Source organism: Vigna unguiculata, chromosome 1 (assembly GCF_004118075.2).
Source record: "Vigna unguiculata cultivar IT97K-499-35 chromosome 1, ASM411807v1, whole genome shotgun sequence".
NCBI classification, from domain to species: Eukaryota; Viridiplantae; Streptophyta; class Magnoliopsida; order Fabales; family Fabaceae; genus Vigna; species Vigna unguiculata.
Window position 1 is genome coordinate 7,784,271 of NC_040279.1, and position 7,465 is coordinate 7,791,735.

Genomic DNA, 7,465 nt, shown 5'->3' on the forward strand with positions numbered 1-7,465 from the left:
CTAATAGATTATCTCAAAAGGCTACTTATTTATTATTATTCTTAATTTATGCGAAAAATAAATTAAATTACAAATATTATGGAATTGAGATAGTAATATATAAAATGATATTTTCTAACAACAATTCATAAAAAATATTAAAAAACACATATTATGACTCCATAATAGAAAAGAATAAAAATAAAATAAGTTATTATTATTACACTTAAATATAAGAAAGTTTGAAATCAAATATGTTATCGAAAATCAAAGTTTGAATAATGTACATCAACCTTAATTATTTTTATTCAGAATAAAAAATAACAAATATTTGAAGTTCATTTTTACTTTTATTAAAGAAATTAAAATGATGTTAAGGATCTAAAATGTAATGAAATGAAGAAATTATAATATGGAATTTGCATATGATGAGCCATTTGCATGAAGTTGACAATGTGATGTTCCCTACTCCAACAAGTTTTTGTTGTTTCAGAGTCTCTTTCCATGAAATTAATTAACCGCGTTGTGTGGTGAATTAGAGAAAAAATGTTGCATGAAGACATCATCACTAAAACCTAATCAGACAATTCCATAGAAAATGGATGTCCCATATGTGTTTGGCAATGACAGCTCAAGTTAGGTCCCACTCTTGCATTTTCTACCCTACTATTTCACAAAACTCAAGTAAACAATATGCTATAAGGTAGTTAGTGTAAAACTGTCATATTTTTGAGCTACGTGTCTTTACTGTTGTTTTAGTTTATTTTTTCATTTTCTTCTTAATAAAATAATAATAATAATAATAACTTTAAACGAAGAAAATATTAGAAAGAACTTGATTTAAAGTACATAAAATATTATCTCTAAAGAAAAAACGTCAATAATAAGAGATAGTAATGCGTGTTTTTCTTTCGAGATACAACAATATGTTGTATTAATCAAGTATAACAAATGATATTTGAATCTTGTGAATACTAATGTTTTGAAAAATAATATAAATCAAAAGATTAAACTCTTTTATATGAAATGTCATATTGATGTGTATTTTAATATAGATAGCAGAAAGTAAATAGTAATAAATATGATTAAAATAAAATAGTAAATAACAATAAATATGATTAAAATAAAATAATAAAATAAAGTTAAAAAAATTTCACTAATAAACAACATTTATCTATAAATTAATAGTATATAATGTAAGGACCCACTAACCCCCCTCTCCATACACTCTCCTCTTCTTCCCCAACTTCTCTCACAGAACCACACTACACCTCACTGTTCTTCCCTCCCTCTAAACAGTCGCCCGTTTCTCTCTCAAGCAAAACTCAATTTCATTTCCCTTTCTAATCACTTTTCCTCTGTTACAGCTGCTGACACCCAGAACCAGGAGAAAAACTCTTCCTCTAGCTGAGTCATCCTCCCCTTCCGCCCCTTAGGTTGAGGATTTGAGGTGCCCTTGTGTTAGAGCCTTGCTTATGGTGTTTTTCTTTTTAAGGTAAGGGAAGCTAACCGATACTTTTCCATTTGAGCTGTAAATTTATGTTTTGTATGAGATTGGTGTGCTGAATTGATGTCTTGAAAGGCTTGTGTGAGTGTATGAACATGGTTGCCTTGAATTTGTGTTCTTGCATGTGAAAAAAGTGGGATGATTTGTTATTTTCGCCTAGGCGGGCGATTCTCGCCTAAGCGAGACTATCAGAAGACTCACCTCTGATACTAAGCGAGATCTCGCCTAGGCGAGCTGGAGTCGCTTAAGCGAGATACACTCTCGTCTAAGCGAGCCAGTTTAGCCTGAGCGAGAGATCGCCCAGTTTTTAATCCTTGCCACTGTTTGATGTCTCGCCTAGGCGAGGTAGCCTCGCCTAAGCGAGATATCTTCTCGCCTGGGCCAGATTGCCTAGCTTAAGCGAGATTCACTGCAGTGGAATACATCAACTTCTGTTTTAAAGGAAAAACGACATGCTTTACTATGATTCTATGCAAGGAAGCTTTTATATGCTTGATAGGTCATTATTTATTGAATTGTGTGATGGGATTTGAAGAGTATTAGTATAGTGTGATGGTTGGAATGGAATTTCAAGGGAAATTCATGTGAGTTGTTAGAGTGTAAGGGCGTGCGGAATCCATATTGGTTGGTATCCTGAAACTCCAATAATCATTCGCGCTCAGATAGAGTAGAATGGATTATGTCGTGAGGAGTAGCAGGAGGTCCTAGTCTTTGGACTTGATCCAGTCCTAGACACGAAGGGGACTTACCCTGGGAACGGTTGGGTGATAACCCCTTGTGTCCAGACTCTGCAGAGTCTGGGAACCGTTGCAGGTGCAAGCCACCAAGAGCTCCAATGCCGCTTACACAATCCGGATATCGAGTCTAGAATTTTAAATTGTTGATTTATGTGTTATGAGTGATGTAAATGGTGATCTGCGTTATCTTTTTTTTTTCTTTCAGTTAGCTTACCTTTTTCTTTTGTTCATGTGGTTTTGCGCTCGTGGTTTCTCCTTTGCTATGATCGCCTATTGTTGGTACGAGCAGAGCCTAGTCCAGATGATGATGCCCCTCTTCAGAGCAGAAATTGACCCCCCTTACTCACGACAGTAGTAGTTTTGAATCAGACTTTTGAGGAGTCTTAGCTTGGCAAGTTATTAGGCCCCTTCTTATATTTTTGGATGACTGTACCAGATTCATGTACTGTGTATATATATAACTGCTAACTCCACTATCTGCTATGTCTGATCATGATTTAATGTTTTATTTGATAGTGTGAAAGACTATTAAATGGGATGTTACATATAATAATAGGATAATTTATTTATTCAATTTCAAAGTTATATTGAATATTTCTTAGATCTATCTCCATTTCTCAAATAAGTTGTTAATCTTGTAATATAAATTAACAATATGATTTTACATAATTAGATAATTATCGATTGTTTTAATGAAATTTTTTATATTTACTTTAGAAAATGAGATTTATTATGTGATCAAGATATTGTTGATCAAATTATGATAATGATAAATTATTCAAAAAACTGAATTTTGTTGACAAAAGGGGATAAGTTGTTCACACACATGGACATTTGTAAGAAGTTTAGGGTGGCTTGAAAGTATTTGGAACACCGAAGACTATTCATCTTGACAAATGGTTCCATGAATTTGCTTCTTCTTTTTTACGTTAGAGGATATGAGAAGGGTTTTGGATGTTGGAATTTGAAATTTATGTCCTAGTATTCGTCGTGTTTTTTTTTGGACAATAGATTTTGTCTTGACTTGCATGAAACTATCGAAAACTCAATGTTGAATTGGCATACATGGTCGTCCTTTGGAATGTTGGGAACGGAAAGTGATTTTCTCAATAACATGCAACATTAGCACGCCATTATCTATAGATGATTATACCATGAATAAGACAAAAGCTTTCTTTGCTCATGTCTTAGTTGATGTTGATTTCTAATCTGATTTCTTGATCAAATTTTGGTAGAAAGGCCAAGATTTACGCTTATTAATAATGTGGAGTATAACAAATTGTTTCTATTTTTTGCAAAATGTGAAATGATTGGTCATGATTTATGTAATTGTAGAAGATTACAACAACATACTAAGGTAAATTCTAGTGAGGAGAAAACAATTGGCGCAAAAATACAATAACATTATTGTCTTAAGGTGGTTGGTGTAGAGGATGGGACTAAGAGTTCTCTAGCTTTGGTTTTGGTGATTCATCTGGTGGTACATCTTATGAAGGTTGTGGAGCATCCTATGGTGGAGAATGTGGTGGATCCTACAATAGAGCTTGTGTTGGAGCCTATGGGGGCCTACGGCATAGGGTGGTACAACCAGTGAAGCTTATGGAGTAGCTTGTGGTGGAGCATATGATTCAATTAGTGAAGCCTATGGTGCAATATGTTGGGATGTTGCTTGCTAGCCTAAACTTATGGTGGTTAATCTTGATAATGATTGTGGTGTGAATGGATCTTCTGTGGCGATAATTTTTTTTATATTTATTTATTTAATTATTATTATTTCTACAATATACTTATAAACATTTAGAGGTAAAATTATACATTGATATATAATTATATTTAAAATATTCACACACACACACACACACACACATATATATATATATATATATATATATATATATATATATATATATATATATATATATATATACAATATTGTATGCATCTTATATCTACACTGTTTAGTACATCTTATACTTCCTAGAAGGGGAAAAATATTATTTATTTACAGTTTTTTCGTCATATGCTGGCTTTCAAACAGGTGGAGGGAAAAGGTTATGGATAAGGTTCACTTGGACTGTTGGAGGTAAATAAAAGGTAAATCCGATTTGTCCTTCGATGACAATCGGCGCATTCAGAGCAGAGAGAAAAGTAATGGTAGAGCTTCCCATTTCCTGAAATGTTACAGAATTATTCATTGCATTGGTTTGTCATGCATTTCCTGAAAAAACAACCACAATGTCGGCGAAGAAGGGATCAGGCATGTTGGGAGCAGCCATCTATGATATAGTTAAAAAAATTTGTTTTTTACACACAATCATAAAATAGGGAAGTGAGATAAATATCACAAAAAAAAACAGCATATCATAATAAAATAAAATGAAATGAAAATTCTCCCAAATCTATAAAACTAGATTTTTATTATACTTTTGTAAAGATATTCATTAATTTTGTAGTGGCTAGTCAGGATAAATGAGCTCATGGCCAACAAAGTAACTCAAGAACATCTCATCTTGAGTAATACTAACTCGTTTAAATCCCCAAGGTCATACCTCCAACTACAATAATCAAATCTTTATTTATCATAAATTTTAATTCAATATTAAATCATATAATTATATAAACAAATAGATAGGATCAATGAATAATTAAAATAAATATAAAGAAATAAAAAGGACTGGTACGTAACTGGAGATAAATATAAATAAGTAAATGAGAATAAATATAAATTGAATAAATAAGACTAGTGCACAACTGGAGATGAATATAAATAAATAAGTAGGAATGGAAACTAAATATAAATTAGAATGAGGTTAGGGACACCTCACTTAAGATAAATATAGAGATAAAAATAATTATGAATAGATAAAAATAATCATAGTAAAAAGATAAAATGATAGATGTCTCCTTCCCTTACCTTAGTTATTGTGAAAATTATACCAAGGTTGTACTGAAGCTTTGATGATATAATTTTTTTTTCTTTGTCGCACTTCCACCACCTATTTCTGAATAACCTTGATTCACCTCACCAACTCTGTTTTTTTTTTCTTCCTTTATCACGTTTCACCACTTTCACACTTTCACCCATTTACCTCTCACCCATATTTATATGTCTTAATGTAATGATTACATGTAGTTTAGTTTTAACTAGATTTGTAAACACTATTCCCTTTAGATTGACTTTTAACGCTTGGTTACTGATTTTTTTTTCTACATTAAATGCTTCATAAGAACATATAAGGGTTGCACTTATTATGTGCAACCTTATCACTATTTTTTTAATAACGGTATAAACTAATAATTATGCTAAAATTATATATATATATATATATATATATGCATATACAATGTTAATTCTTTATAACAGTGGAAACTTTGAAAATTATTTTTATAATTAAAACAATTGGTGCCTATTATTAACGTGTAGTGTGTATATATATATATATATATATATATATATATATATATATATATATATATATATATATATATATATATATATATATATATATATATAATTTTACTTTATCTTTTGATGTTACCGTTCTCCTTCACTTACAAAAATTTCGTCTAAGAAATTTGTTTTTATTGACTAAAATAAATGAGGATAAATTCCTCTTATTTTTTCTTCTAATTCCCATGTAATATCTCCATTAGCTTGATTCCACATGACCTTCACTAGAGGGATCTATCTACCTCTCAATTCTTTGACCTTCTTGTCTATAATCTGTACAGGCATTGCGTCAAATGTAAGGTTATTCTTTAATTGTACTGTATCAGGTCTTATCACATGAGTTGGATCAAAAATATATTTTCTTAATTGGGACACATGAAAGACATTATGAAGGTTGGAAAGGAACAGAGGTAAGAAATTTGATAAGCAACAAGACCTATTTTTCTAAGAATTTGGTAAGGGCCAATAAACTAGGGAGTGAGTTTCTTTGATTTCATCACTCTACCAATTCTAGTGGTTGGTGTTACTTTCAAGAATACATGATCACCTTCTTGAAATTCAAGAGGTCCTTATTTCTTGTCAGCATAACTTTTTTGTCCACTCTGAGTTGTTCTCAATTTTTCCCTAATCATTTTGATTTTCTCGGTTGTATGTTGAATCATGTCAGGACCTAATACTGAATTCTCACCGGTCTCTAACCAACACAAAGGTGTTCTTCATTTCCTTCCATATAATGCCTCATAGGGTTCCATACCTATGCTGGAATGGAAGCTATTGTTATAAGGGAACTCAATCAAGGGCAGGCATCGATCCCAACTATCAGAATTTTCTAACACACAAGCTCTCAACAAATCTTCCAAAGATTGAATGGTTCTTTCAGATTGTCCATCAGTTTGGGGATGATAAGCTGAGCTAAGGTGAAGCTTGGTACCTAAGGCTTGATGTAAACTTCCCCAAAATTTTGAAGTAAATCTAGGGTCCTTATCAGATATAATACTTATTGGAACTCCATGTAACCTGACAATTTCTTTTATGTACAATTCAATAAATTTTTCCAATGAATACCTAATGCTAATGGGTAAGAAATGAACATATTTTGTTAACCTATCCACGATAACCCATATGGAATCAAATTTTTGAATGGTTCGTGGGAGGCCAACTACAAAATTCATTGCTATACTATCCCATTTCCATTCAGGTATATCTAAGGATTGTAGCATTCCTGCTGGCTTTTGGTGTTCTATTTTAGCCTTTTGACAAACTAGACATTTTGCTACACATTGTGCCATTTCCTTTTTCATTTTGGGCCACCAAAACATTTTCTTGAGATCTTGATACATTTTTTGTTGTGCCTGGATGTATGCTTAATTTGCTTTTATGTGCTTCTTCTAGAATCATTTCCTTAATTTCCTCATTATTGGGTACACACATCCTGTCCTTAAATCTCAAAGTTCTAGTTTTATATATGCCAAAATTCTCCCCACCCCTTTGACCTATCAATTTCTTTTTCTTATTAATTAACTCATCACTTTCTTGTGCCTCATGGATTTGCTTTTGTAAATTGTTAGTGATCTGAATGGAGTTTAATTGCATTTTATCATGGCTTAGGGTGACCGATAAATTCATGTCTCTAAATTTTTCTAACAAATTCATTTCATGAATCATTAGTGAAGAGACATGTAAAGATTTTCTGCTTAAAGCATCTGCCACTACATTTGCCTTTCCTGGATGGTAATGTAATTCAAAATCATAGTCTTTTAGAAATTCCATCCATCTCCTTTGTCTCATATT